Genomic DNA, 6,801 nt, shown 5'->3' with positions numbered 1-6,801 from the left:
CATCAGGTCGTGATCTACAGCTTTCGCTGTAGCTGTTCGCAGCCGAGTGTAACGCGGCCGGGATGAGGATCAGTTCCTCCAAATCCGAGGCCATGGTCTTGAGCTGGAAAAGGGTAGAGTGCCCTCTCCGGGTCAGGGAGGAGGTCCTGCCCCAAATGGAGGAGTTTAAGTATCTCGGGGTCTTGTTCACGAATGAGGGAAAAATGGAGCGTGAGATCGATAGGTGGAAAGGTGCAGCATCGGCAGTGAAGCAGGCGCTGTACCAGTCTGTCATGGTGAAGAGAGAGCTGAGTCAAAAGGCGAAGCTCTCAATTTACCAGTTGATCTACGTTCTTACCCTCATCTATGGTCATGAGCTTTGGGTTGTGACCAAAAGAATGAGATCTTGGATACAAGCAGCCGAGATGAGTTTTTTCCGCAATGTGTCTGGGTTCTCCCTTAGAGATAGGGTGAGAAGCTCGGTCATCCGGGAAAAAGTCAGACTAGAGCCGCTGCTTCTCCACATTGAGAGGAGCCAGTTGAGGTGGCTCAAGCATCTGCTTAGGATGCCTCCTGGACGCCTCCCTGGTGAGGTGTTCCGGGCACGCCCCACCGAGAGGAGACCCAGAGGAAGACCCAGGACACGCTGGAGGGACTATATTTCTCGGCTGGCCTGGGACATCTTGGGATTCCCCTGGAGGAGCTGGCCCAAGTGGCTGGGGAGAGGGAGGTCTGGGCCTCCCTACTTATGCTACTACACCCGCGACCCGACCCCGGATAAGTGGAAGAGAATGGATGGATGGATGGATTTTGTACAAATCAAAACAGAATAGCAACCAAAAGGACAATCATGAGGAATAGTAGCAAAAAACAGCTAGATTATAAGGTGATTTAGAAAACTAAAAAACTAAAAACAGTAACATGTCTGCATTGGTTTTTGCCAGGAACTTAATTATATTAAACTTCTGTACTAGCTGCTCAAAAGAGGCAAATCTACCATCAATATAGAGATCATAGTGAATGTACTCCATACAATTCCCAGGCACCAAAAGCTGTATCAGCTACCAAGGGAGTAAATATGTGATTACATTGCCTTGTGAAAGTATTCGGACCCCTTGAACTTTTCAACCTTTTGCCACATTTCAGGCTTCAAACATAAAGATATAAAATTTAATTTTTTTGTGAAGAACCAACAACAAGTGGTAAAGTTTGCAGATGATACAGCGGTGGTGGGATGCATCACAAACAATGATGAGTCCAGCTACAGGCAAGAGGTGGAACACCTGGAGAGCTGGTGCAGAGAGAATAACCTTCACATCAATGTGAAGAAGACAAAGGAGATGATTGTGGACTTCAGAAGGAACAAAAACACCTACACCCCCCTGAACATAAGAGGATCTGCGGTGGAAGTGGTCTCCAGCTACAAGTACTTGGGTGTACACATGAATGACAACCTCAGCTGGAGCAACAACACCACCAGCCTGATCAAGAAAGCTCATCAGAGACTCTACTTCCTCAGACGGCTGAGGCGAGCTGGTCTGGGAAGCTCAGTCCTCACCTCCTTCTACAGGTGTGCAGTGGAGAGCATCCTGTGCTCCAGCATCAATGTGTGGCATGGAGGCTGCACAGCTGCAGAAAGAAAAGCTTTGCAGAGAGTGGTGAAGGCTGCACAGAAATCTGTTGGAATCAGTCTCCCCACCATCACAGACATCTACACCTCCAGATGCAGGAAGAGGGCCACCTGCATCATGAAGGACCCCACCCACCCAGCACACACACTTTTTGCCCCACTCCCCTCAGGAAGGAGGTTAAGGAGCATTAAGTGTAGAACCACTAGACTGAGGAACAGCTTCTACCCTGAGGCTGTTAGACTCATGAATCTCTAACTAGAATAATCACTGTGAAAAACCATATCATTTTGCTGCTGATCTGTTTCATGTTGCTGCTGATCTGTTTCAATGTTGATGTGTTCATGCGTGCACATCTGCTCACAGACTCATGTTCATGTTTGTGGTGATGTTCAATGTTTTATGTTATGAGTGCTTAGTGTATATTTAGTTGATGTTTTTCTTAGTTCATATCTTAGATGTTATTACTGTTTTTCTTATACATTTTATTGTTGGATGTAACTGGGACCCTGTGTACATAATTTCGCTCCACCACATGTACCACATGAGGTGCGAATGACAATAAAGAAACTCTGACTCTGACTCTCTGACTCTGACAATCGTGAAGTGGAATGAAATTTATTGGATGTGTCAAACTTTTTTAAGAAATAAAAAACTGAAAAGTGGGGCGTGCAATATATATATATATATATATATAGATAGATATAAATATATTTATAAATTTCAGTATATATATATATATAGAGTATGGATGGATGCACAGATTCATATTGGTATTGATGTTAATACGCCCTGTGCAATGGTTTTGATATGTCTGGAATGAATCAATAAAAATCAAAATCAAAATTTGTCCTTGCAACTTCTCCTGTCTTCCAGTGTGGCTCCTTTTGAGCAAGAGAGATAAAGCAACAATATTTTTAGTCAACAATAAGGGACAACTTCAACTTCAGAATAGAAGTGCAGTTGTTTTTGTTTTTTAAACGTTTTTTATTCATTCATGCTGCAGTTTCAAGCTGCTCTTTATACTTGTGGCCACCAGATGGTGTGAAAAAGGACAGTTGAAAAGCTTCAAGTAATGAACCCTTTTCCAAAAAAGTAATATATACATTCTTTCAATACTTTAGAAAAGCTTCATTTATATATCACTACTGAAAAGCAAAATACACAAACAAGGAAAGAACATAATGACACTTAAAAAAAAAACATTAATGACAGACAATAACAATACCTGGGGAAGACAATGAGAAACAGGTGAAAGTGGGAGAGGCAGGAGCAGAAAGTGAGGGGACAACACTGGAGAAGCTGAAACACATAAAACAAAATACAAGAATCAGAGAAAAACCAAATCAGTAACACAAGACACAGACATGACAGGACATTTTATGGGTGAGTTTCTTCTGGTTTAATGTATGTTTTGATGGTGTTTGGAGTGGAGCCATTGTGGGCACCATAAACTATAAAGTAGCATCCCAATCAGAGGACAAGTGTGTGCAGCATTCACTACATATAATTAAACACAAAGCTGATGATAAACTCACAGAGAAGCTGTGTAGAAAACAACTGATGGCTGTTGGTGCACTTTACATTTTTACAAATTAAAATGTTCAAATTTTCTCTTCTGTTCTGACATAGAAATCAGAGGAGTCATTATTCATCTGCCATTATTTTTCTTATAATACATCTGTAATATGATTAGTCTCATTAAAAAATAACTACAAAAAATATGATACAAATAAGTCTGAACTCTGTTAGTTTCCAAATAGTGTTGTTGTTTAGATGTTTGGTTGTGTTGTTATTTTTACAGAACATCAGCAGGCCTGCTGATGTTCCGGTGGTTGCTCACCCTCTGAGACAGGCCCTGTGTGGGGGTCGACATACAGAGCTGGTATTTGGGCACACAATTTATCACCGAGCAAAAGTAAAAATGTAGTAAATTACATGGTAAAAAGTACAGAGTAAGAATATGAATGTTGTGAACCTTTTATTTTTAAAGTAATCATTTAAATCTGTACTTTTACTTGGTTATGTTTTATTTCAGGTTCTGTACTTCTTTACACAAGTTGAGTGGTGGAGGAGAGGTTTGAGAAGACGAGCCTGTGATGGGAGGTTGCTGGTTCAAATCACAGCCGTTACATGGTAAAGCTCATTGCCCCACTGTGCCCTTGAGCCACCATCTGCTCGCCTGGTTGCCCTAGATGGCAGCTCTCTGCTCCACACCTCTGTGTGGCTGTGGTAGCTCGGTGGTCTGTGGTTGCATCAGGAAGGGCACCCGGAGTAAAACAAATGCCAAAAATGTTTGCGAGCGAGCTGTGGCGACCACTGAAGGGGTGACCAAAAGAAAAACACATTTTCTTCTTTACATTTGAAATCACCCATTGAGGAAAAATGTGACCATGGACATAAAAAAGCACACCATAGCCCCTGCAGTGACTGTACCTGTTCCTAACCAGTCAGCCAGTGCATGAACCAGCAAGAAGTGATGAGCTGTGAGAGGAGTTTCCCTGTTAAATAACCCATAGAGATTATATACACACTCAGCCCACTTGACGCGCTGCTTCGTCCACCAGCAGCTCATACTGTTCTCAGCAAGTTACTCTTTAGTTTCATTTGACAATGTTTTAAAACTATATATTTATACATCTGCCTCATACATAAAAACACAGGTTAAAAATACCATAAAACTTTAAAAAGCTTTGCTAACCCAATAAAACCAGTTCAAAAATGCACAATACATTAAAACATAAAAACATCTCAGCAGACAACAGTTTGTCATGTGAGGCTGCGTTTGAACTCTGACTTTGAGCTCGTCACAGCAGCTAAACTGTTAACTTTCTAACCCTGCCCTTTGCTAATCTACTGAGCAGGCATCATTCATTCAACCTTTACTTATGCAGGTTCATCCCATTGAGCCTCGGGGACTCAAATACTCTGATTTTAACAAAGACTGATGACAACAAAGACAACAATGACAATCATAAAGGATGCTTTTTTTTTAACAAGTGAAAATAAAACGGTATTTAAAAGAAAATGTAACACAAAAACAGTTAGATTATAAAGCGGTGTAGAAAAATAAAAACAGGAACATGTCTGCATTGGTTCTTGCCAGGAACTTAACAGATGTTTGAACCCACTTAGAGAGGTCAAGGTCGAGAGCTTCAAAATCGTTTGGCAAGATGTTCCAGGAAACTGGAGCGGAGTAGGAGAAGTCCCTTTTGTCTAGTTCAGTCCTCACTGAGGGAACACTGCAGGTAATAATGTCCTGAGAGCGCACGCTGTAGCTGCACTCACGTATTACCTCATGACATCTGAACTTATGCTTACCTTCCCCCAGTGTTTAATTTGAGCTGGATCCTACGGGAACAAGATCCAGGAACTCTCTTATTTTGACAGGACGCGTTCCGGCAACGGCTTGCTCATATCCCACAACTCTGAGGCTTACTAATAATAAAGTTATGAACAAATATGACTGTCTTGACGTTTTGGGAGCCATGCTTGAACTGTGTCGCTCCCCTCTGCTGCCTAGACGATAAATAAATAACTCAGACACCTCTGCTGATGATTTTATGACACTCTGGATGTTTGTCACTCACAGCACGCATGCAACAAAGAGTATAAACTCAAAGCGAGAGTGATACCTGCTCCTCTTTTCCTCTTTCACGGTAATAACATTTTTAGTTTTATCGATGAGTTTGTCAAAACACAATTTTGAAGGTTTTTTTTGTTAATACAGACGTAATGTTTAATAATGTTAATGTTAGGACTAGTCTTTGCTAACAAAATATATTTTATATAATTAAACAACTTGTCAGCTTCTTTTCTTGTGAGCATGCACGTTCCCCAGGAGAACCCCCCCCCCCCCCACACACACACACACACACACAAGCTGGCCCGCCGACTATTTGTGTTCCAGCATCAATCGGTTTACAAATTAAGCCCTGCCTTCCACTGCATTAAAGTCACATTTATGTATTTTTATATCTCTGTGTACAAGTACTGTTTAATTGTAGTGACAAGAACGCACTGTGATCAAAAGACTAAACAGTGTAGTCTGAGTTTTCCTACCAGCTGTTTTTATTTTGTTTCAACAGGTTTTTAAGGTTGAACAAGTGTCTTTACTGAAGTGATAATTAATTACTTTAGTATTTTATATATTGTGTGGACATGTTTTATTTTGTACAAAGTAAGTGAATACTAAATTTCCTAGCTTTTCATTCAATTTAAGTGCTAATTTGCCTAAAATATTCCTCTTGTCGTTTGTGCTGTGCAGACGTCTTCCTACTGTAAAAAAGTAACTTCTACTCAACAAAACTTTTTGATAAATTTTACTTTTTTCTGAGCAAATTTTTACCAAAGTAACTTTACTTGTACTTAAAACATTTCAACAGTGTAAATTCTATTGTTTCTTGAGTACATTATTTAAGTACTCGTTCCACCTTGAGCGGTTGTGGCTGAGTGGTTAGAGCAGTCGTCCTACAACAGAAGAGTTGGTGGTTCGATTCCACCAGCAGTCACATGCCGGGGTGCCCCTGGGCAAGACATTGAACCCCTCACTGCCTCCGATGTGTGTCATCAGTGTGTGAATGTGATAAAGCTCTAATTATTCTTTGTAGAGATCTAGTAGAGTGCTGTATGAATGGGTAAATGAGGACACAGATTGTGTTGTAAAGTGCTTTGAGTATTTCGATACGATAGAAATGTGATATATAAGTACCGTCCATTTACCATTCACCTTTGCCAACAAGTGTGAACAACGGGGTCACATCTGACCATTTCTAGTAATAACATCTGAAAGTGACTCGTAACTTTCAACAGCCCTAAAACACAGTTAGACAGATTACAGACAAACATTGTAACAATAGTGAAAAGGTCTGCTCTGACTCGGGACAAGTTTGAAAAGAAATCTATATGCATGTAGAAAACGTCATGTACAATTTTCATGTAATACAACTTTTACATACATTTTATTTAAAATGTTTAATTACTCATCAACAGCTGCAGGTGTTCTTTTTGAAAAGGTCAAACAACATTTCTCATATTTAGATGAATCAACCAGCAATTGTCTGAAAAACTAAAACTTAAAACAGCTAAGCCACTTTTCTGTCTTGTTTTAAAATGTTTTTAATGTAATTTATTTTATCTACCAAGAATGTAGTGGACTAGGCCTATGTCAAAACTGACCAGATGGACAGAGACT

This window comes from Nematolebias whitei, chromosome 20 (assembly GCF_014905685.2).
Source record: "Nematolebias whitei isolate Nwh7 chromosome 20, NemWhi1, whole genome shotgun sequence".
Lineage (NCBI taxonomy): Eukaryota > Metazoa > Chordata > Actinopteri > Cyprinodontiformes > Rivulidae > Nematolebias > Nematolebias whitei.
This window is presented reverse-complemented; position numbering follows the sequence as displayed.